The 21,104-nt window shown below is 30.4% G+C and overlaps 9 non-coding genes across 9 annotated transcripts; all 9 read right to left on the bottom strand.

Annotated features, from left to right (window-relative positions):
* Positions 1-376: 376 nt before the first annotated feature.
* Positions 377-449, bottom strand: TRNAV-AAC (transfer RNA valine (anticodon AAC)). Its single transcript has one exon. It is a non-coding gene; the product is annotated as a tRNA-Val (tRNA).
* An 18,458-nt stretch (positions 450-18,907) lies between these two features.
* TRNAT-UGU (transfer RNA threonine (anticodon UGU)) lies at positions 18,908-18,980 on the bottom strand. The gene has a single exon. It is a non-coding gene; the product is annotated as a tRNA-Thr (tRNA).
* Positions 18,981-18,988: 8 nt separating this feature from the next.
* On the bottom strand, positions 18,989-19,061 carry TRNAT-UGU (transfer RNA threonine (anticodon UGU)). The gene has a single exon. It is a non-coding gene; the product is annotated as a tRNA-Thr (tRNA).
* Positions 19,062-19,260: 199 nt separating this feature from the next.
* Positions 19,261-19,333, bottom strand: TRNAT-UGU (transfer RNA threonine (anticodon UGU)). The gene has a single exon. It is a non-coding gene; the product is annotated as a tRNA-Thr (tRNA).
* Positions 19,334-19,536: 203 nt separating this feature from the next.
* Positions 19,537-19,609, bottom strand: TRNAT-UGU (transfer RNA threonine (anticodon UGU)). The gene has a single exon. It is a non-coding gene; the product is annotated as a tRNA-Thr (tRNA).
* A 200-nt stretch (positions 19,610-19,809) lies between these two features.
* Positions 19,810-19,882, bottom strand: TRNAT-AGU (transfer RNA threonine (anticodon AGU)). Its single transcript has one exon. It is a non-coding gene; the product is annotated as a tRNA-Thr (tRNA).
* Positions 19,883-20,082: 200 nt separating this feature from the next.
* Positions 20,083-20,155, bottom strand: TRNAA-UGC (transfer RNA alanine (anticodon UGC)). Its single transcript has one exon. It is a non-coding gene; the product is annotated as a tRNA-Ala (tRNA).
* Positions 20,156-20,355: 200 nt separating this feature from the next.
* Positions 20,356-20,428, bottom strand: TRNAT-UGU (transfer RNA threonine (anticodon UGU)). Its single transcript has one exon. It is a non-coding gene; the product is annotated as a tRNA-Thr (tRNA).
* A 204-nt stretch (positions 20,429-20,632) lies between these two features.
* TRNAT-UGU (transfer RNA threonine (anticodon UGU)) lies at positions 20,633-20,705 on the bottom strand. Its single transcript has one exon. It is a non-coding gene; the product is annotated as a tRNA-Thr (tRNA).
* Positions 20,706-21,104: the final 399 nt, after the last annotated feature.

The following is a 21,104-nucleotide window of genomic DNA, read 5'->3' as shown; positions in this document are numbered from 1 at the left end:
AAAAAAATAAATGAATCCTGTAATTATGATTATAAAAATTAAAAGAAATTATACTGCTTTGACACAAATTTAGGAAAAATAATGAAGCAGAAAATACAATTTTTAATTAAAAACAAATAATACGAATGCATTCTTAAATAACTCATTCACAGAAAGCAAAATAACTAACAGTTGGAGCTTGAGAACCTCTGCGTGTTAAGAGGACAGTATAACCACTAAACCACAGGAAGGATACCAGGCAAACAAAGTATTAAAATATTATATTGCTCCAGTCCCACTCATGAGGAAAAGGATGCTCGAGAAAAGAAACTCTTTCGCAGAGGTATATTAAATGGAAATTAATATTACAAATTCCTTGGCAACAATAAAAAACGAATGTACCTACCAGGTTTCGAATCTGGGACCTTCCGCGTGTTAGGCGGTTGTGATAACCACTACACCATAGGTACGACACTCTGGAAACTCTTTATTTATTAAAATATTGAATTGCTGCAGTTCCACTCTAGAAAGAAAAAAAAAGGATGCTCGAAAAGGGAAAAGATTTTGCAAAGGTATATTAAATGGAAATTTTTTTAAGTATCGCTATAAAATGAATGCATCGCTATAAAATGAATGCACCTACCAAGTTTCGAACCCTGAACCTTCCGAGTCAAAGGTTTATTTGATTATAACACCATATCTTCGACGAGTAGCGGATTGTGCAGTTTTAAAATATATTATAGCATCGATCTCATTTGAGAAAAAAAGGATACTTTATAAATAGTAAATTATATTTTTTAATGAACAAATGTTCGATGATCTGGCAACATTTGACTTTTCATTTCCCTTTCAGAAAAACGTGAAAATTGGAAAGAAAGGAAGAAAATTTGTGAAAAATTTAAAAGGTGTTATTTAATTAAATTATTACAAGTAGTGACAGATAATTTTTGAATTTATGTAACGTTCCTCTCAAAAATTCAAAGCAATACTATTTTTTTTGGTGTTTTGTCAAGAATTTAAATATACAAATTTGTCTATTTTTAGCACAATTCACACAATTCTCAAATTCTGATTATGTGATTGTTTTGTGTTTCACATTTTTCGAGATCGCTGCCGAGTATAGTTAATATCCAACATCAGTTAAAATTAATTTTAAAAAAAATATAAAATCATTTTTTTTTCTTTCTTTGTCTTATTGCTTTCATTGGTAGAGTTTTGTTAGAAAAAGGCTTTGTTGAAGTTTATGCTTCATTTCTATTTGTTTTTAAAACTTAAAATTTTTGCAATAAATATCAAAGGCCAGATATTTTTTACTTATTTTGAGTTTGAACTTTGACTTCATCATGTTTTCTTTCACTAAACGATCTATCAATTGTTCGAAATAAGATTTTCCTTGTTTCTTTTCTATCTGAAGAGAATCATTATAACATCCATTTCATTTTTTAAAGATTACCAGTGAAAAATAAAAATAAAAGCAATAAATTAAGATTGAAATAGTGCGTCTTCCAAAATCTCCACACAAAAAACCCAAAAACTTGGTTTTTCCACAATATCCCATCTAAATAAACTATTCAATCTTCTTCTCCATTTACTTTACGAATGTAAACTTTTTCTACGGGAGACAGCAGGAATCTTGTGAGAGAGAAAAAATATATCACTGTGTTACTTTTCTGACGTCACGTGTAGCTGTCATCTTACGAGCTAATCAGCTTGCGCGAGCGACGTAACGATTATGACGTTGTAAACATGTGCAAAAAGGTAGGCGGGGTTCGCTTGCGTCATCTGGAAATCGCTGTAGTGGATTTCGCTGTACTTCCCCGCTGAGGATGACGTTTTTTGAATGGCTATTTATAGTTACATTTTCGTATCTTTTTCATGAAGTGATGTTAAGATCACGTGGTTGCGTCAAGGTTTGAAACTGATGAAAAGCATTTCCAGAAAATACTGCTTCTGTAGACAATGTAAAAAAAAAAATATCTCTTTCAAGGTCAGAATAAGATCCGAGAAAGAAAAAAAAAGATGGGAATTTTCAAGACGTGACATTTTTTTTGCACTAGTTCCGTTAAAAACTGCTCAACTTATTGAAATTAATGAAACAAATAAAATAATATAAAGTAAAAAAATGTCTTAAAATTATAAAATATAAGTAGTTTAATGGGACATTTTCAATGCTAAGTAAGATTAATGTTTTTGGCAATGTTGAACCCCCTTCCGCGTATGTCAGTAAAAAAAAGAAATGAGAAAAAAAAAAAAAAAATGCAAATTGCAAACATCATTCTATAGTTACTTATTAAAGTTCTCAGTTCCCTCTTGTTTTTTGCTTTGACTTTGACCTTTATAGTAATCTAGCTTTAAAAACAAATTCAAATAAAAACATGTATTAATTCATTTAAAAAAAGATTTTAGTTAAATATTCTTAAAAAATTATTTTGTGCTTGGTCTCTGCTTCAGTTAAAATTCTTAAACTTTGTATCTTCTTAAAGATATTTTTCCCCAACTTTTCTTAAACCCAATTAAAATTGTACTTCAGATTTCTCGCACCTTATTTGAAAGTCATCACGCTTATCAACTGTGTTTAATAGTAAGCAGTGCGCTGCCATGGCGACCGCTGCTGTTTCATAATTTTTTTAGAATTCTTTTCATTTCACCAGCAGTCATTCTTAATGTATTTGCATAATAATAATTTTAAGTATTTTTATCTTCTTTTGATTATTAACTTATAATTACTGTCTTGACGATGATTTTAATATAAATATGAATACTGAAGAAGGAAGGGGACGTCTTGAAACGCGTATATAGCCACGATTTGAAAACCAATCAGACGACAATCATCAATTGAGACAGTTTTTGTAACTTATGATTTGAAAGGTGTCGTGGCGTTTATCGGAGTTTTTTTTATAAATGTTTATTTTAAAGTTATAAAACCAAGATAAAACCATGTTATTACGATAATAACACGGAATTAACGACTGATTTTTCCATAAACCTTTTCAAAAATATTTTATTTAAAAAAGTCAGAAAAAAAAAGCATTAGAGTCATCCTTGGAAATTCCATTCTATATGAAAACTATATAATCGTTAAAGGCAAAATTTGAACGAAATTTCTGGAATAAATCTTATGAAATAGAATTTTGAAAATGTGACTTTTATGAAATTTCATAACTCAGAAACTTTTCCAGCCAGTTTCGTTTGAATATTTTATTTAAAATTACTTTGTTGAAACGCTGTAAAAAATTTTATAGCTGGAAAATTCAATATTTTTCGGTTATTATTAAATAAAAATTTTAAAAAAATACTAAAAATTATGTTTTACTTGAAATTAATTATATTTGGATAAATGAATTAATTGTGTCCAAGAATTTTTCGTCTCGCTTTAAACTTATCAAAATATGGACTAAATACGCAGAAAGTAAAAACCAACAGTAAGGTACCCAAACATTCGAAATCCTGCCGAAAATATTAAGACGATGCTTAGCAGATAACGGTTACACCCCCCACATTTTAATGGCTAAAAATTCAAGTTGGTGGATTAAACGTTATGCTTACTCAGAGAAAATATGTTTTTGTCTCTATTTCTGTAACTTAATTAATAGTTAGCGCTAATTAAATAGTATAATTGAGGTCACTCTTTAGAATCATTAAGATTCGCACTTGTTTGTAAAAATCTGATCATTAAAACATAAGTTATTTAAGCTGACATCTTTTCTATTCGGCAGGCCATGGACTGTTTAAAAATACCTAATCTGAATACTAAGTAGTCTATAAACAACTACTACAACGTAAGAGCCAGTAAATTCAGGACACTTTAACCCAGAGGTCGCCAAAGTGGTCTATATAGACCCCCAGAGGTCTATTTAGCATAAGCGGGAGTCGATCTGAGCCAGAGGGTCGAATGGGAGTCGATCCGAACCGGAAGGGTCGATTGGTCGAAGGATTATCAGCATTTTTCAGGTATGTGACAATTAGAAATAAAAGAAGAAGACTTGGAAATATATACAGGTAATCTTCAAAAATTGAGCGACGATTTTAAACTGCTTTTTGTTGATTTTAATTGTTGAAAACATTGACATCCCTGATTGGATTATTGTGCCATTTTCTGCTCAAATTGAAAACGTGGACATCAACCTGCAAGATGAGCTTGCTGAATTATTATGGGGATTTGAAGCAAAGACGCTTTTTAAAAATTTAACAATAAGCAAATTTTGGACAAATATAAATATCATGCAAAAATATGTAAGACTTTACGAAATAGCTCAGCCATTTATGATAGCATTTCCAAGTTCCTATATGGTTGAAGCCGGTATCAGTCACGTAAATTCAATCTTAACTAAGAACAGAAGTAAATTAAATGTGGAGTTTCGAGGGGATTAAAATTGACCAATTTTGAACCCAATGTAACGAACCTTGCAGGAAAAAAAAGCACCAGGCACACCCATGTCATTGATTAAGAAGCAATAAATCCGTAGTTACTTTACTTATTATTTCTACTTACTTATAATTACTTATTATTTCATAAATATTAAGGTATTTATATTTCAACATTAATATATTTTTCATAAAACTATTGTTACACTATGTACTATTACTTTAATAAATGTTCAAAGTCATAAAATAAATGTACAAACGCAGTATCTAATAGAGTTTTATTTTAATTAACAGAAAATTACTTTTATGGGGGGGTCGATGGAGATTTCGAAAAATTATGTAGGGGTCGACGATCAAAAAAGTTTGGCAACCCCTGCTTTAACCGGATTCCCAATTAACAATGTTTTCAGAAGAAAATAAGTGATAATACAATTTTTGATAATTTTATTTGTGATAAGTCTAGTAGTTTCATCCTTTCGTACATGATACCATATCGCGTTGCAGAAGTAATCGATAAATATATCTTAGTCTAGACAGGTTACAAATCCCCCCCCCCTTTTAAATTATAAAAGTGTGTCTATGTTTGTGTCAATAAGACGTATAAAATCTGAAGTTACGGTTAGTGAAAAAGAATGAGTACCTTAGCGACAGGAGTTTTTATGACGACGTTATCGTGAATGGCCGAAATCAAAAGAATGTCGACTTTCACCGATAAATGTCAACAATCACATAGTCGCTTTGGTGAATATCCGAAATATTTGTTATATCCGATTTGATATTAATTTATTCGTTGTTATTATTACAGTCAAACCCCGCTGTTGTGAACCTTCAAGGGATCGAAATTTCGGTTTACTATAACCGGGAGTTCACTATATCCGTTACGCAGGCAATTTAACAAATGGTTCCCAAACTCCTCCCTTTTATTACATTATATTCATATAAATGACTGAAAAATATTACGTAGTAACAAAAAATACGTTATTTTTCATCACTCTTCGTCTTGCGTACAAATAAAAATTAGTAATCTTTAGCTGATGAGCAATCCTCAACATCAGATATGGAAACACTTCCCGACTCTCAGATAATTTTTCCTGAATTTCTGTTATTCCGCTTTTTAAACCTGTCTAACCTGCAGCACATAAAAGTAGTTTCTATAGATGGTTTTAAAAATCGGTATATGTATTTATTTTGAAGTAGAAATTTCAAAATTATTACAAAGAAAATGGGGGGGGGGGGAATCAGTCGAAGACAGAAAAAAGTTCATTATATCCAACTTCCTCACTTTTTTGGTTCACTATATCCACTAAAAATAACATCATACGTGTATAGCAAGGCACGGGACCGAGAATTTCTTTCACTATATCCGGGAGTTCACTATAAGCCGAGTTCACTATAGCGGGGTTCGACTGTATATTAATTCGATCTTTTAATATCTGCTGAGGACAGAGTAGGATAAACACCAGTGTTTGGAGTACCAGTTAAATGCATTCTGGGCACATGACATTAAAAAAAAAACATTGATGTAGGGCATACCGGTCAAATGAATGCCAGGCAGTCGCACTTAATTAAATCTGGTATATATTTGGACATTTACCAAAGCGACTTGTGATTGTCAACATTCACCGGTGGAAGTCAACAACCACCTATTTCGGTCACTTCACAGTAACAATTATAAAACTTATTTTTTAAAGTTTGCACCGAAGTGTCGTTGTTGATTCGAATTACAATTCTAAAAGAATGGATATAAAATATAGTTTTAGTCAATTAAATATTATTTAGACTATATAACAAAATTATATTAAACCTTTAGGGCCATTTTTTTTCTGGTGATGTTAAGTTAAAATATTCGTTTATCTTATTACCTAAAATTAATTTAATTTTTAAGATCATTTTTTAGTGGGAAGGTGGATTTTACTTTCTGAAACGGATTAGCCATAAATTTTAACCTTTGTCTTTAGAAATAATGTTAAATAATGTTACTACAAATAAACTCATAATTAGATCAAAAGTTATTCAGGGAGTTTCGTTTATATTTTGCTAACTTTACACATGAATTTAAACTTATAATGGAAAACCAGTGAAAATTACATTAAAAAAAAAAAAAATAAAAAAAAAAACAATTTGGGATGGAGATTATATGACTAACATAAATGAACTACGCGATATTTAAAAAAAATTTATTAAATTTTTTACGAAATCAAAATGAATGATTTAACTCATATCACTTCCAGTTACTCAACATATTATCAATCCGTAATTTTTATTTTTTATTTTTGCAAACTATGTCTACATCTTTTCAAAAACCGCGATCTACTTCTTAAGAATAAGGACAGCACGAACTCACTTCGTAGACCAAACTTAACTTATTTCATACCACAAGTTTAATAGGGACATTGTTCGTCAAAGTTTTCAGTATTTATCACTTAATAAATACTTTAATTTACTCTCTTCTGAAATTCAAAACGCAAATAGCTTAAATAATTTTAAAATTCTCATAATTTTTTTTAAAATTTTTTCTCTACTTAATGTTAAAGATATTTAATCGTAGTAATTCCATACACCATTTATTTTTTTGTCATAGCTATGTATTTTAGATTTTATGACTGATTTAATTTGCTTTAAACCAAACACTCCAGCTCGCCACCCTTCTAACTTCGAATTGTACTTTCATTTTCTTATATCTTTTGTCTGTCCCTATGATTTTATTTTTATTTTACTTCCTACGCATAAACTCATTTCTGAGATCAGTGACTTAAGAGACTCGAAAGTGTTTCTCAATCAATAAATTTCTCCTGAGTTTGAATCGTATTTTTATTTTATAGGTAGGTACTTTATTTAAACAAACTGAAATCTGAAATTGACAATAGAATCAATATGGTCAACAAATGTTTTCTTGGACTAAAAAGTCAACTAAGATCGAATTTTATTAGCCGAAAAACAAAACTAAAATTATATAAGACACTCATTCTGCCTGTCTTGCTGTACGGAAACGAAACCTGGACTTTAAACCTTGACGTCCAACTCCCGATAGAAACGTTTGAAAGAAAGATACTTAGAACTATCTTTGGTGCCATACCAGAGGGGGGATGTTGGGGAACACGGTACAACTTTGAACTTTATGGGCTCTATAAACATCCTCAAATTATGCAGATAATCCGAAGCAACCGACTAAGATGGCTCGGCCATATATGGAGAGGCTCTGAAGATAGCCCTGTAAAAATTGCCACCTTCAAGAACCCTCAGGGGTCCCGCTCTAGAGGTAGACCACCTACTCGATGGCTCAACGACACCGAAAACGACCTCAAAGTCCTAAAACTTAAGAACTGGAGGGGAGTTGCCATGGACAGAGGGAACTGGAGAAGGCGTGCTGTTGAGGCAGCCAAGGCCTGCAAAGGGCTGTTGCGCTCCTGAAGAAGAAGAAGGTACTTTATTTACGTCACACTAGAGCTGTACAATGAATTATTTTATTTTAATTAATAACTGTCGTTGAACAGCCAACTCAATTTTGAGTTTACGGCTACCAATATTCAACTCTGTAGCCGCGTAAATTTGAACCCAATCCAGAAGACAAGCGCACTCCCGAATCAAGCATTGGGAGAAATTTGCCTTCGTGGATGACTTTTTGATGGAATTAACCGGTATTTGCGTTACACGGAGAGGAAAACCACGAAAACCTCCGACGGTTAACCTAACGGCAGGGGGACTCTAACTCGTGATCTGTCTACTACTGATTTCCCGGTTGGTGCAAGCCGACTCGATGGATCGACTCGAATTCCGCACCCGGTTGGTGCAAGCCGGGTGCGGAATTTGAGTCGAACAGCCATCGATGGAATTCGAGCCCGGGTCTCCTCATTGGGAGGTGAGCTCTCGATCACAATGAGCTATTGGCTATAGTATAATAAACATTCCTGAGGATGAATCGAAGACCTTCTATTACAATTTTGATCCTCTGCAGCTCCTGCGCTTTGGTAGTCCGATGACCTCTGCACGAAGTCGAGCACTTTACTGTAGAATTTAGTGAGGATCGTTTCCGTCCACTCTCGGTGCCTATATTGACAGATCAAAGTGGTCACACACCCGCTTACTGACTTGACCTTGGTATTTTACTGGAAACTTTGTCATTACGATTAGTCCATAGCGAATTATTTTTATTTTGTATTGAATTAATAAATGTGTTTCATTCATAATTTAAAATATAAGAGTTTGTTCGCAAAGGGAACTGTACTGTCTTACAGTAGAAAAGTTAACGTAAGCGACAAAAAATTCAAAATTGAGACTTTTATTTATTCGGCGTTTTTGAGTTACAAGCTTCATTTTATAATATTTTATTTTATTTTTTTGAAAATCAGTTATTTTTATCAGTTATCTGAAATTGTATTATGTTCAAAGCGACCAAATTGCTGACCGAAATATCCTAAGTGGTAGATGGATCATGGGTTAGAGTTCCCTTGCCGCCAGGCTAACAGTGGGAGGTTTTAGTGACTTTCCTCTTTGTGTAACGCAAATGCGGGTAAATTCCATCGAAAAGTTATTCACGAAGGCAAATTTCTCCCAATACTTGATCCAGGAGAGCGCTTGTCTTTGTCGCTATAGTAAAAGTTATCGAATCGGCTTATTCCAGTATCGCCAACGAGAAGTTTTTAAATATTTAGTGTAACATCATACATCTTTTTACTGATTATTTAAAATTGCTTTAAAAAAAATGTTCAAAAAATATGTATATTTTAATTTATGCAATTTTATTTTCTTTCCAATGCAATAAAAAAAGCTTTTACTTTGGATAAACCAGACTGTAGTTGATAAGCATTAAAAAAGAATAAGAAGAAATTAACTACAAGTAAAGATTTGTTTCAGTCGAAACAAAGGTTAAATAATTTAATTATCATAACATAAAAGTAAACAATCGATTGAAAATAAGTTGATGCATCTCACAGAAGAAAAACATCATAAACATGACAAAGAAATTTTTTGTAACGATCATCAATTTCAAATTTCATTACAAACGACAACTCAAAAGTCAATTGTTGTGATTGCAAAAATATGCAATGTTTATCGCCTCAGTAATTTCAGCTGCTGCTCACGTTTCCCTGAATAGCTCAGGTGACAACTTCAGCACTGCCCTCTATCGGCAAACCTCATAAAGAAAGAAAACAATATGTTATTCCATAATAATAAATAAAGGAACAGCCTTTGTCATTTATTACCTCACCCGTGCAAATTTTATTTTGGTGTTTTGCCTTAAGCATGATTTTACATCATTAAAGCGATAGAAAATTATCGTGCATATTTAATTTAGTTTTTATCTAAAGAAAAAAAAAAAAGAATTGACAGCATAATTCAGAGTTGTGTAATTTTAATGAATTCAGATTTCTTAAAGCTTTCAATTTTCTACTTCCGTACTTTTTTTTTCCTTCTTTCAATTATAGGAAATTTTTATTTATTTATTTTGAATCATCGGATCAGTGGATGGTGAATATTAATGTCTTTAACTTGTCTTTCATCCAAATCGGATAAACAATTACGAATTTTATTTCTGTAGATTAACTAAACTTAGTGAATATTTCATCAATGTATAGCTTCTTGCCACGAATTTGAGTTTGAAGTTTTGACTATCTAAAACGGGATTAACGAAACAATTTTTTTAAACATTTATTTCTGAAATTATATTTTATAATGATGATTAATAATCGTAATATATCTGGAGAACTAAAACGTTGCTTTAATTTAAATATTCGATGGTAATTTATATTTTTATAAAGAAACATTTTATTATGAGTTAAATCAGCAAGTTTTGCAATTTCTGCATGCACGATGGCAACACACAGTGGGAAGGATATAAAAATAAATAAATAAATGAATAAATAAATAAGCAATTAAAAATAAATAAATACAAATAAATAAATAAAAAGGGAACTTTGAATAATTTTTAATCCCCGATAATCGGATTTTCACGTAGTGGGACTCAATCTTAAGGACTCGAGAGCCTAACCTTTAATTTACAAAATTAATTAATACGGGCAACATTTTAAGTAACGAAACAGGATGAATCGAAATTTTGACCCTCAAAATATAGTCCCAATCACAATAAGAGTCACAAATTAATATTTAATTTAAAAAGAAAAAACCTTATCGTCAAGCTCTTGTGAATTACTACTGAGGAAACGGCACTGAAAACATAAAAACCTTTTTGATTGCCGGAAAAAAGCAGAGAAAAGTTGAAAGAATAAGAGACACCATGTTTTAACAGGCAATCATTTTGGTTTGGATGTTTTTCATCCTAGTGATTCGATACTCTTTCTGGTTCTTTCTAATTTAAATATTTAACTGTGTTTACACTTCTTAGTTCACTTCAAGGATTTTAAGAATGCATATTAAGAGCAGTGATTAAGAAAACATTCTTGCTCTCATTTAAGCATTTTTGATGTATTTATCGTGTTTACCTCCAGTCTTCTTAAAATTTTAATTTATCCCGCATCAGAATTCCAGAAATAATAAAATTTATATAAGTTTTCATTACAGTTAATGTTTGCGAATCAAACCTATTAATAGCCTTGAACCTTTCCAACCAATTACTCTTGATAAAAGAAAATGGCCGCCTTTCATTAGTGAAACCTTTGATCGTAAGAAACATAGCATTTTTATTTTTGTTATCTACTGATTGTGAAAACACATCTGTTTATTTGCGATGTATAAACAGAACATTTGTTTGTTTGTTTGTGGTATTTGTTAAAAGATAGCAATAATGCTTGAGTTAGAAAAAAAGAAGATTATCTTAATAGTTAAGAGTTTTCTAAATGATAAAGAATTTTTATTACTGTTTTCTAAAAAAAAAATGATAGAGTTCATAAGACTTGTTACACATGCTATGTTTTACCCAATGCTCTATCTTAACCTGTCATAAACGATTCTTTTGTACTAGTTTACGGAATTTCAGTTCATCTTTCTCTAAAACAAACTTTTTAAATCGACTCCTACAGCATAATTCTTCTATTTTAAGCAGTTAGGAAGAGTGGCGAGGCTGACGATTACTATATACACTATCTGCACTCCTGTATAAATTGTTGAAGTAAAATGCTCACATAACGAAAGCATACACGAGGTCTTGGTATCAATGACACAAATATCGAAAACATTTATCAGATCTAGATATCAATAACACAAATATTGAAAGCATTTATTAGATCTAGGTATCAATGACACAAATATCGAGTACATCCAACAAGTCTAAATATATAAATGATACAAATTCATAGAAAATTTAATAGATAAAGATACAAGACATTAGAGAGCATTTCACTGATATCCGAAACACAATCATAAACATTTCAATTATCCAGAAATCAAACACACAATCCTCGAGTACATTTCATGGATCTAGAATTAAACACACAATTATCAGGAACATTTCACAGATTTAGAAATCAATCACACAATTATCGAGAACATTTCACAAATCTAGAAATTAAACATACAAATATCAAGAATAATTCTCACGTCTAGAAATTAAACATACAGTTATCAGGAACATTTACTTGATATATAAATCAAACACAAAATTATCAACAACATTAAACAGTTACAGAATTTATGGCCACAATTATCAAGAACATTTAATAGATTCAGATGTCAAAGGCACAGAAAATATTCTTCAGTATAAAACACAGCAGCCAAATAATCTTCATGTAAATATAGGATGTTAGAAAAAAAAAGTTTTTCAAATGCAATATATTGTATTAACATTGAATTGCACTGCATCAGTTGTGTCATTTAGACTGGAACTCATTGATGCGTGGCGGTATTGTCCAGTAGGAAGGTCAAGCTCTAATTAGATGTCATCTGTTGGGTCAGTTGGCAGAAATTTGGCGACCGTTTTGTAAAAGGCCAAACAACTTTCCTTCCATTCAAACCCGTTTAATAGAACAGTGAGGATCATTTTCTTTTTTTTTATTTCTAACGGGCACCTTTTATTTTACGGATAATGAGTTCCGATCCTGATCATTTAACCTACAATAAATTTTTAAGATTTATATTTAAACAACGCTTTTGTATTTCAATTAGAAAGTGGTAAGAGTGATTTTTTTAATGTAATCTAAACTTTCAAATGTTTAAAAAAAAATTTTTTTGCTTCATTTTAAAGCAAGCCATAGTTTGAATCAGAAAATAATCTGTAAGTACCGAGATAGTTAAGATAAACAGATAAATATACAACAATCTCTTGGCAAGCATATAAAAACATGTATATTTATTTTCGCATTATTATTCCCCATGTTTCGAAAGACGTTTATAAAATGACAGTGTAAACTCAATTTCTTCTTTAATTTGCACCTGATTTATTTTAAAAGAACTGAGATAGTAAAGATTTACAGTTAAAATACATCAAACTGTAAATGATGAAAAAAAGGCATACATATTCATTTTCCTTAATGCACATATTTTGAAATAAATTTTAAAAAGTTAACAAAAAAAAGTTTTGAAACTAAAAATCTGTATAGGCACCATTTCTATTTGAATTTTCTCTTGATTTACTTAAAAAATTAGCACTTTGTTAAAATTCAGCAATATTGTCTTGTTGTTCGAGCTTTTGCCATGCATGAATACTTTCTCTCGCCGCATTTGCTAGCAAAACTTTTTAGTTTGCTTTAGTTGTCAAGCTTTCCTAAAACTTTTTGCTTTTTTTTAGTTATAATATTAGCTTCAAAAATGTTCACAACTTTAAAAATTGGCAACTAGGTCCTTTAGAACGCACATTTCAATAAATAAAATAGAAGAAAAAGGTTCTACATTATTAATTCACACTTAATGAATAAGGAAATTAAAAACGCTGATTTGGGAAAACGCTATTTAATGTGCATGTGCATGAAATATGGTCAGCATCTTTAAGAAATCCAGCTTTTAATTGTTGGCAAATATTACGCGTCAAAGTTTTCAAGTAAATAAATTAATCAAAATAACAACAATACTAATAAGAATAAAAAACTAACTAAAAACAAAAGTTTTTCTTTCTATAATTACTATATTACTTTAAAATAGTTTTAAAAATACTTTCAATATTGAAATTAGATTACTAGGTTCAAAAGAACAAGAGTTTTGTTCATTTAAGTGAATAACACTAAAGAAAAATATTTCAAATTATTAATCAGTTTCTTAGTAAGTAATCTATTTTAAAATTTCCAAATTTTTAGTTTTTAATTTCACCCATATGCGCGTCAATGAAATATACTCGTCTTAGACACTATTTTGTAATGCTTATAACATTCAGATTTTGTAACTAATTTTAGGAACGCACATTCCAATTAATAAAATTTAAACAAATTTTTTTTATTATTTAGCAACAGGAAGTTCGGGAATAATAATAATAATAATAAAAAAAAAATTTTTGTTTGAGAAAACGACAGTTAAAATTTCCGATGATTCCTTTCTCCCGTGTACAGCAATACAATCTGCACAGGGGAAAAAAATGAAAATAATTATAAATCTATAGTTTGAAAATTAAGTGTTCTTCCTTTAACAGCTTCTTGCAACGCGAAAAAAAAAAAAAAAAAAGAGGAAATAGAAAAATTATTCAGATTTGTGAAATGCAACGTGAAAAAGAAATTGTAACAATTTTTATGCTAGACCAAAGGAAAAGCATTTACATAATCTTGATCCTGAACGAAACAACGGCGTTTCCTATAGGGGCCATCTCAATTAAAATCAGAAAACCGACGCTTCATCAAAATTTTCCGGTCCATAGATTTTAAATTTGTACACAGGCCCCCATCAAAGGTAATCATGGTCAATGGCCCTCAACGATATGCTGTGGACTCCTTTTTTTTTTACAGTAGAAAGTGACCTATAGCTCACTTGCTATTTGGCACATTGACCTTGCTTGGTACGTTGACCCATCCCATCTTGTCTTGTAACTCCTTCAACACGATTATTATTCAGACGATCTTGCTCTCCATCCGATCAGTCGACCCCGAGTATGACTCCTGCACCATTTTTTGCAATTTATATTTTTTAATAATTACCAATCGGAAGAAGGCAGTTTTTTTGGCGCTCTTTAAGCAGAATCAATTCATTCGTCTATAGTAAATGGCAGTTAATTGTTCCGTAGAACGCTGTTATGAGAAATCATTTGTTGAAAGTTAGCAGACGATTTATGACTTTTCACTTCAGTTCTTCTTTTTTAAATATATTTAATTGCGACAATCTTTAACTTTAATCGTTTGAAATTAACCGGTTTTGTTTTAATGAGGAACAATGATTTCGATGTTATTTCTTTAAATATTAAAAGAATTTTTCAAATTCAATAGAGTTTAGATTTTACAAAATGATGACATAGGATTATTTTAGCATCGAAAGATAATTTAATATTTCAAAAAGAAATTGTACTTAGAAGTTAGAAGTGAATCGAATTCTTTAAGGATTAAAGAAGTGACGTTTTGGTAATGATTTTCTAACATGTAATTCAATTATTTTATCTTTTTATAAAATGAGATTAATTGAAACTGTTTTTCAAGTTGAGGGGGCGGTAAATTTTTATATAGACATTGTTATTAAGTGTTAAAATGTCATTAAATGTTTCGTAAGTTATGTAAAGTTTAAACACTACTTTTTAAATATAGTTTTAATGGAAATTTCAAATGTAAACTGTTTTTGTTGGACATAAAATTCTATATGTAATTAAGTGTTAAAATGTTATTAAATGTTTTTAATGTTGTGTAAAGTTTGCGGAATCTTTTTTAATGTAATTGTGCGCTGATTTGCATATTGCGATGTATACGAAGTAAATTTTTCAATTTATCCGTTTTTTTCATTTTGATAAACTGATATTTCCTTTTGATTAAGAAAAGTTAACTTGACATTTTTTTTATTTATTTACAATCAAATCGTTTTATTTTTCAATTTATCATTTATGATCTAGAATTCAACAATATTTTTTAATAAACTTTTATTTTTTGCTTTAAAGTATATACTTAAAAAAAAAAAATACTATTTATCCACTATTAAAGGAAAAGAAAAATAAAATTTTCGTAGAATAGTTACACCAAAAAGTTTTTTGTATTGAATTGAAGATATTACTCTAAAGATATTTTTCAAAACCTTTATTGACTGAAACTATTCATTCATTATGAAAGAAATTTAGGAAAAATATACTTTTCTTAAAATAGTTACACCAAATTTTTTTTACTGAATTGAAGATATTACTCAAAAGATATGTTTCAAATATTTACTATCAGGAATTATTAATTCTTTATAAAAGAAATTGAAGGAAAAGATATTTCTTCGTAAATTAGTAGAGCAAAAAATCCAGTTTATTACTTAAAGAATATTTTTTCAAATTTAGGGACTGAATAATCATCCTTCATTCAATCCAAAACAAACTAAAGGTATGTGCGATATTTTTAAAAATAATTGAAAATTATTCAATTAAAAATTACGTTAAACCTCTATATAATGAACTCAAAGGGAGACATTAAAACTTTAGGGATATTGAAAATTCGGGACATCGAGAATCGAATATTTTAATTACACATCGCACTTTTTAACAATTAAAGCTGTTTTTCGCCGAGAAAAATAAAGAAGCTATAGTTTAAAACTCTTAGACTTGAAGCAATCCGATGATTTTAAACCTTATATATAATCTTTCAATGAAAAATTATCTGGGCTTTAGAATAGACAAATAACTTATTAGTTAGTATTTGTAAAGTTATTAAACGTTTTTTTTTTAAATCATCAATTTGGCGACATTTTCCCACCTAGATGAAAATTATCAAACTCACTATTTTTAATTTTTGCATAATATTTTAAAAGTTATTAAACTTTTTTTAAAATCGCCAATTTGGCGACATTTTTCCAACGAGATGAAAATTATCAAAATCACTGTCCTATTCTCAGTCTTTGCAAATTTTTATAATCCTAGGTCATGCAGCATTGGAGTAAGTTTTTAAATATTAAAATATTAAACCAGAAACACTTATCATTTTCACAAAACTGTGATTTTTTTTCCATATGGACGTTTTGCGCCATTTTCAAAATAATCGTAGACAGAGCTGGTTTTGAATAGGCTAAACTTGACCTAACAACAATTGCCTACTCACAGCAGTTAAAAAAAATAGCACCATTTCATATGACGACGGCGCCTTCAAAAAACTGTCTTAAATAAATAAAGTGCCGTCAGTAAATCTTATATTTTTTCAACTTTCATTCTTGCTTATAACTTAACTAATTATCGTACCGTATGAAAAAATTTAATCAAAATTTCTTTTCATCAGCAATTTATAATAAAAAATAACAACTGTAAACAAACATGCAACAGTTTAACATCTTGTGTGTACTTTTAAATTTGCTTGGAGAAGGCACACGCAAAGGAATGAGATAGAGCATGAGTTTTTTTTGTAATGAGGTCAAATGGTAGAATTCAATGATAACCCTGCCCTCATTCGAAAATGCCAGGAAGGATACGTCCTGATTTTTTCTTCTTTTTTTCTTTTTCACCACACAATTCATGTTTGCTAACTTTTTCCGCTGAAGGTAGGTACGTAACAACTTTCGATCGAACATTCGATTGTGTAACTCTCAACAGGTTTCAAATTCGAACTAACCTTTAGCAGCTTTTTTAAATTTATTTATTTATTTATTATTATTATTATTTTGTAGTGCAGTTTCTTAACCGAGACCAAACAGCACATATCGCCTTAATTTATAAATTTGGAAAAAAAATTATTATTTTGCAGGCGATATTAAATATTTTCCTTAACTTACTAAGACGCTACGCCCCCTCCTCGCTTCGCTCTCCAACTCCCAAATTTGCTTTTCATTCATGATTGTAGTTTTAATATCTTTTTTTTTAAAAGCTTAGATCATTTTGTTAATAAAATGTCTAATTATTTTAATTTTATTTGAGAATACTTATGTTTACCTGAATTTGAAAGACAATGAACGATACTTACAAACAAAATTAAACTTAGGAAAACAGAAAGCGTGACTCAAATAAGAAGAAATAAAAGAGTTAACAATATATAACGTTACCATTGTGTTGTTACGGTAAAAATTCGACGTTCAGAACTGGTAAAACCTATATTTTACTCAAATGGCTTGGTAAAATTCCGAAGTATACTTTAATATGATAACATTTAGGTTTTTACCAAGCCTTTTCGGTGAAAGACCCAGGAGTCACCAAGCCACTTTGGTAAATCCTAGGTTTTACCTGTGAAAACTATCTTTAACCTAAATGGCTTGGTAAAAGTCCGAAGTATACTTTAATATGATCACATTTCTATTTTTCATCAAACCTTTACGATGAAAGGCGAGTTACCTAATCACTTTGGTAAATCTGAGATTTTACTCGTATAACTTAGGAGTTATCAGAATTCGGGCTTTTGTAATAACAGTGACACAAATAGCATAAAGTTCTCTTTGATTCTTGAATTAAATTTATATTTTCAAAAGTTTCAATATAAATGTTATTATATCACACCCTAACATCTGGTGTGTAACCGAATCTCGTAACAGCTATACTCTATTTATTATTACTTTCGACATCAATTCAAGCTTATAGAATAAAGATCTAAAAAGAGATAAATTAAATTTTATACAACAATAGATAAATAGTCATTAAAGTAAAACAAAAAGGAGGAGAAAATTCGCGGAAAATAGCACTTCTAATTTGCATTAACTTAATGGCTCTTTCAGCACATTAAATTAAACTCTTTAGTTGCTTTCCTGCTGTCTGTAGAGTACCACGCTTGCTATTTTTTACAACGAGTTTAACAGCTTATAATTTTGAAACTTACAAATAAACAGTTGATAATTCTGGAACTTACTAATTATAGAATGAGATTTTTTTTTATTCCGTCATACGGCATGTAAAATTTTCTACATACTTTTGAAAATTTAAATTTCAAAATCTCATAGTTTTTCGCAGAAAAACAAAAATAAAGTGGAACATCCAAAACGGTGGCAGCGTTTTTCAGCATTACGAATTATTAATTACTAGTGGACTTTACCGCCTTTTCTCTGACGCTCATCAAACCCCAAAGATGGTTATACAATCTTACATGGTTTGTATTGCAAACAATGTTAGCTTTACTTGCAGCTCGGTTAAATACAATTGAACTGTGTTCTAGCGTGAAATCTTAAAAATATAAATCATTACTAAAATCTTAAACATTAATAGCTCTTTAAAAAGTTTAAATTAAAATAAAAAATTACGTTTCGTACTTGTAATTTTACTATCACTTTTTACTCGTTACTTTTTAAAATCAAAACTTTTTATTTGTTACTCGTTACTTTTTAATAGCTACCTTCCCGTGTATGCTCACGCCCCTTAGTTCACAAGGCCAGTGCTCTAACCACTGAGCTATGGTTGCGCACATGGAGTGTAAAACAGCGAATTCTAAATTCTATCAAAATAAAAATAACCTGGTTAAGTGATATTTTACAATTTGTGTTTTAAAATTCATAAAAGAAAATCTTTCTTCTTTACTTATTTTCAAGTATTAAAATATCATAAAAAACAAAGACATATGAAATAGCCCTGAATTTAAAAGGGTTCACAACTCTGCACTCAAGCTCCGAAAGCCACCAGTGAGAACTGAACTCACGACCCCTGGTTTACAAGACCAGCGTTCTAACCACTGAGCTATGGTGGCGCACATAGAGCCACCAGTGAGGATTGAACTCACGATCCCTGGTTTACAAGACCAGTGCTCTAACCACTGAGCTATGGTGGCGCATATGCAGTGTAAAACAACGAATTCTAAATTCAATGAAAATAAAAATAACCCGGTTATGTGATATTTTACAATTTGTGTTTTAAAATTCATTAAAGAAAATCTTTCTTTATGTATTTCCAAATATTAAAATATCATAAACACAAAGACATACGTAATATCCCCCAAATTAAAAGCATTTATAACACAGCACTCTGAGAGCCACCAGTGAGGATTGAACTCACGACCCCTGGTTTACAAGACCAGTGCTCTAACCACTGAGCTATGGTGGCGCACATGCAGTGTAAAACAACGAATTCTAAATTCAATGAAAATAAAAATAACCCGGTTATGTGATATTTTACAATTTGTGTTTTAAAATTCATTAAAGAAAATCTTTCTTCTTTATGTATTTTCAAATATTTAAAAATCATAAAAAACAAAGGCATATGTAATATCCCTCAAATTAAAAGCATTTATAACACAGCACTCTGAGAGCCGCCAGTGAGGATTGAACTCACGACCCCTGGTTTACAAGACCAGTGCTCTAACCACTGAGCTATGGTGGCGCACATGCAGTGTAAAACAACGAATTCTAAATTCAATGAAAATAAAAATAACCCGGTTATGTGACATTTTACAATTTGTGTTTTAAAATTCATTAAAGAAAGTCTTTCTTTATGTATTTTCAAATACTAAAATATCATAAAAAACAAAGACATATGTAATATCCCCCAAATTAAAAGCATTTATAACACAGCACTCTGAGAGCCACCAGTGAGGATTGAACTCACGACCCCTGGTTTACTAGACCAGCGTTCTAACCACTGAGCTATAGTGCCTCACATGGAGTGTAAAACAACGATTTCTGAATTCAATCAAAATAAAAATAACGTTTTTATGTGATATTTTATAATTTGTGTTTTACAATTCATTAAAGAAAATCTTTCTTTATGTATTTTCAAATATTAAAATATCATAAAAAACAAAGACATATGTAATATCCCCCAAATTAAAAGCATTTATAACACAGCACTCTGAGAGCCACCAGTGAGGATTGAACTCACGACCCCTGGTTTGCAAGACCAGTGCTCTAACCACTGAGCTATGGTGGCGCACATGCAGCGTAAAACAACGAATTCTAAATTCAATGAAAATAAAAATAACCCGGTTATGTGATATTTTACAATTTGTGTTTTAAAATTCATTAAAGAAAATCTTTCTTTATGTATTTTCAAATATTAAAATATCATAAAAAACAAAAACATATGTAATATCCCCCTAATTAAAAGCATTTATAACACAGCACTCTGAGAGCCACCAGTGAGGATTGAACTCACGACCCCTGGTTTACAAGACCAGTGCTCTAACCACTGAGCTATGGTGGCGCACATGCAGTGTAAAACAACGAATTCTAAATTCAATGAAAATAAAAATAACCCGGTTATGTGATATTTTACAATTTGTGTTTTAAATTTCATTAAAGAAAAATCTTTCTTCTTTATGTATTTTCAAATATTAAAATATCATAAAAAACATAGACATATGTAATATCCCACAAATTAAAAGCATTTATAACACTGCACTCTGAGAGCCACCAGTGAGGATTGAACTCACGACCCCTGGTTTACATGACCAGTGCTCTAACCACTGAGCTATAGTGGCGCACATGCAGTGTAAAATAACGAATTCTAAATTCAATGAAAATAAAAATAACCCGGTTATGTGATATTTTACAATTTGTGTTTTAAAATTCATTAAAGAAAATCTCTCTTCTCTATGTATTTTCAAATATTAAAAGATCATAAAAAACAAAGACATACGTAATATCCCTCAAATTAAAAGCATTTATAACACTGCACTCTGAGAGTCACCAGTGAGGATTGAACTCGCGACCCCTGGTTTACAAGACCATTGCGTTAATCACTGAGCTACGATCAATTGTTTAAAATGAGAAATAAATATATTATATTATAAATGTTTTTACTGATTTAAAAATTTTCGCTGACATTTAGGAGCTCTGCATACGTTTAAACTGAGACAATATTTTTTTGTCTTTTATGA

This window comes from Parasteatoda tepidariorum, chromosome 5, assembly GCF_043381705.1.
Source record: "Parasteatoda tepidariorum isolate YZ-2023 chromosome 5, CAS_Ptep_4.0, whole genome shotgun sequence".
NCBI classification, from domain to species: Eukaryota; Metazoa; Arthropoda; class Arachnida; order Araneae; family Theridiidae; genus Parasteatoda; species Parasteatoda tepidariorum.
The sequence above is the reverse complement of the archived record's forward strand: the minus strand, read 5'-3'. Positions and strand labels throughout refer to the sequence as shown.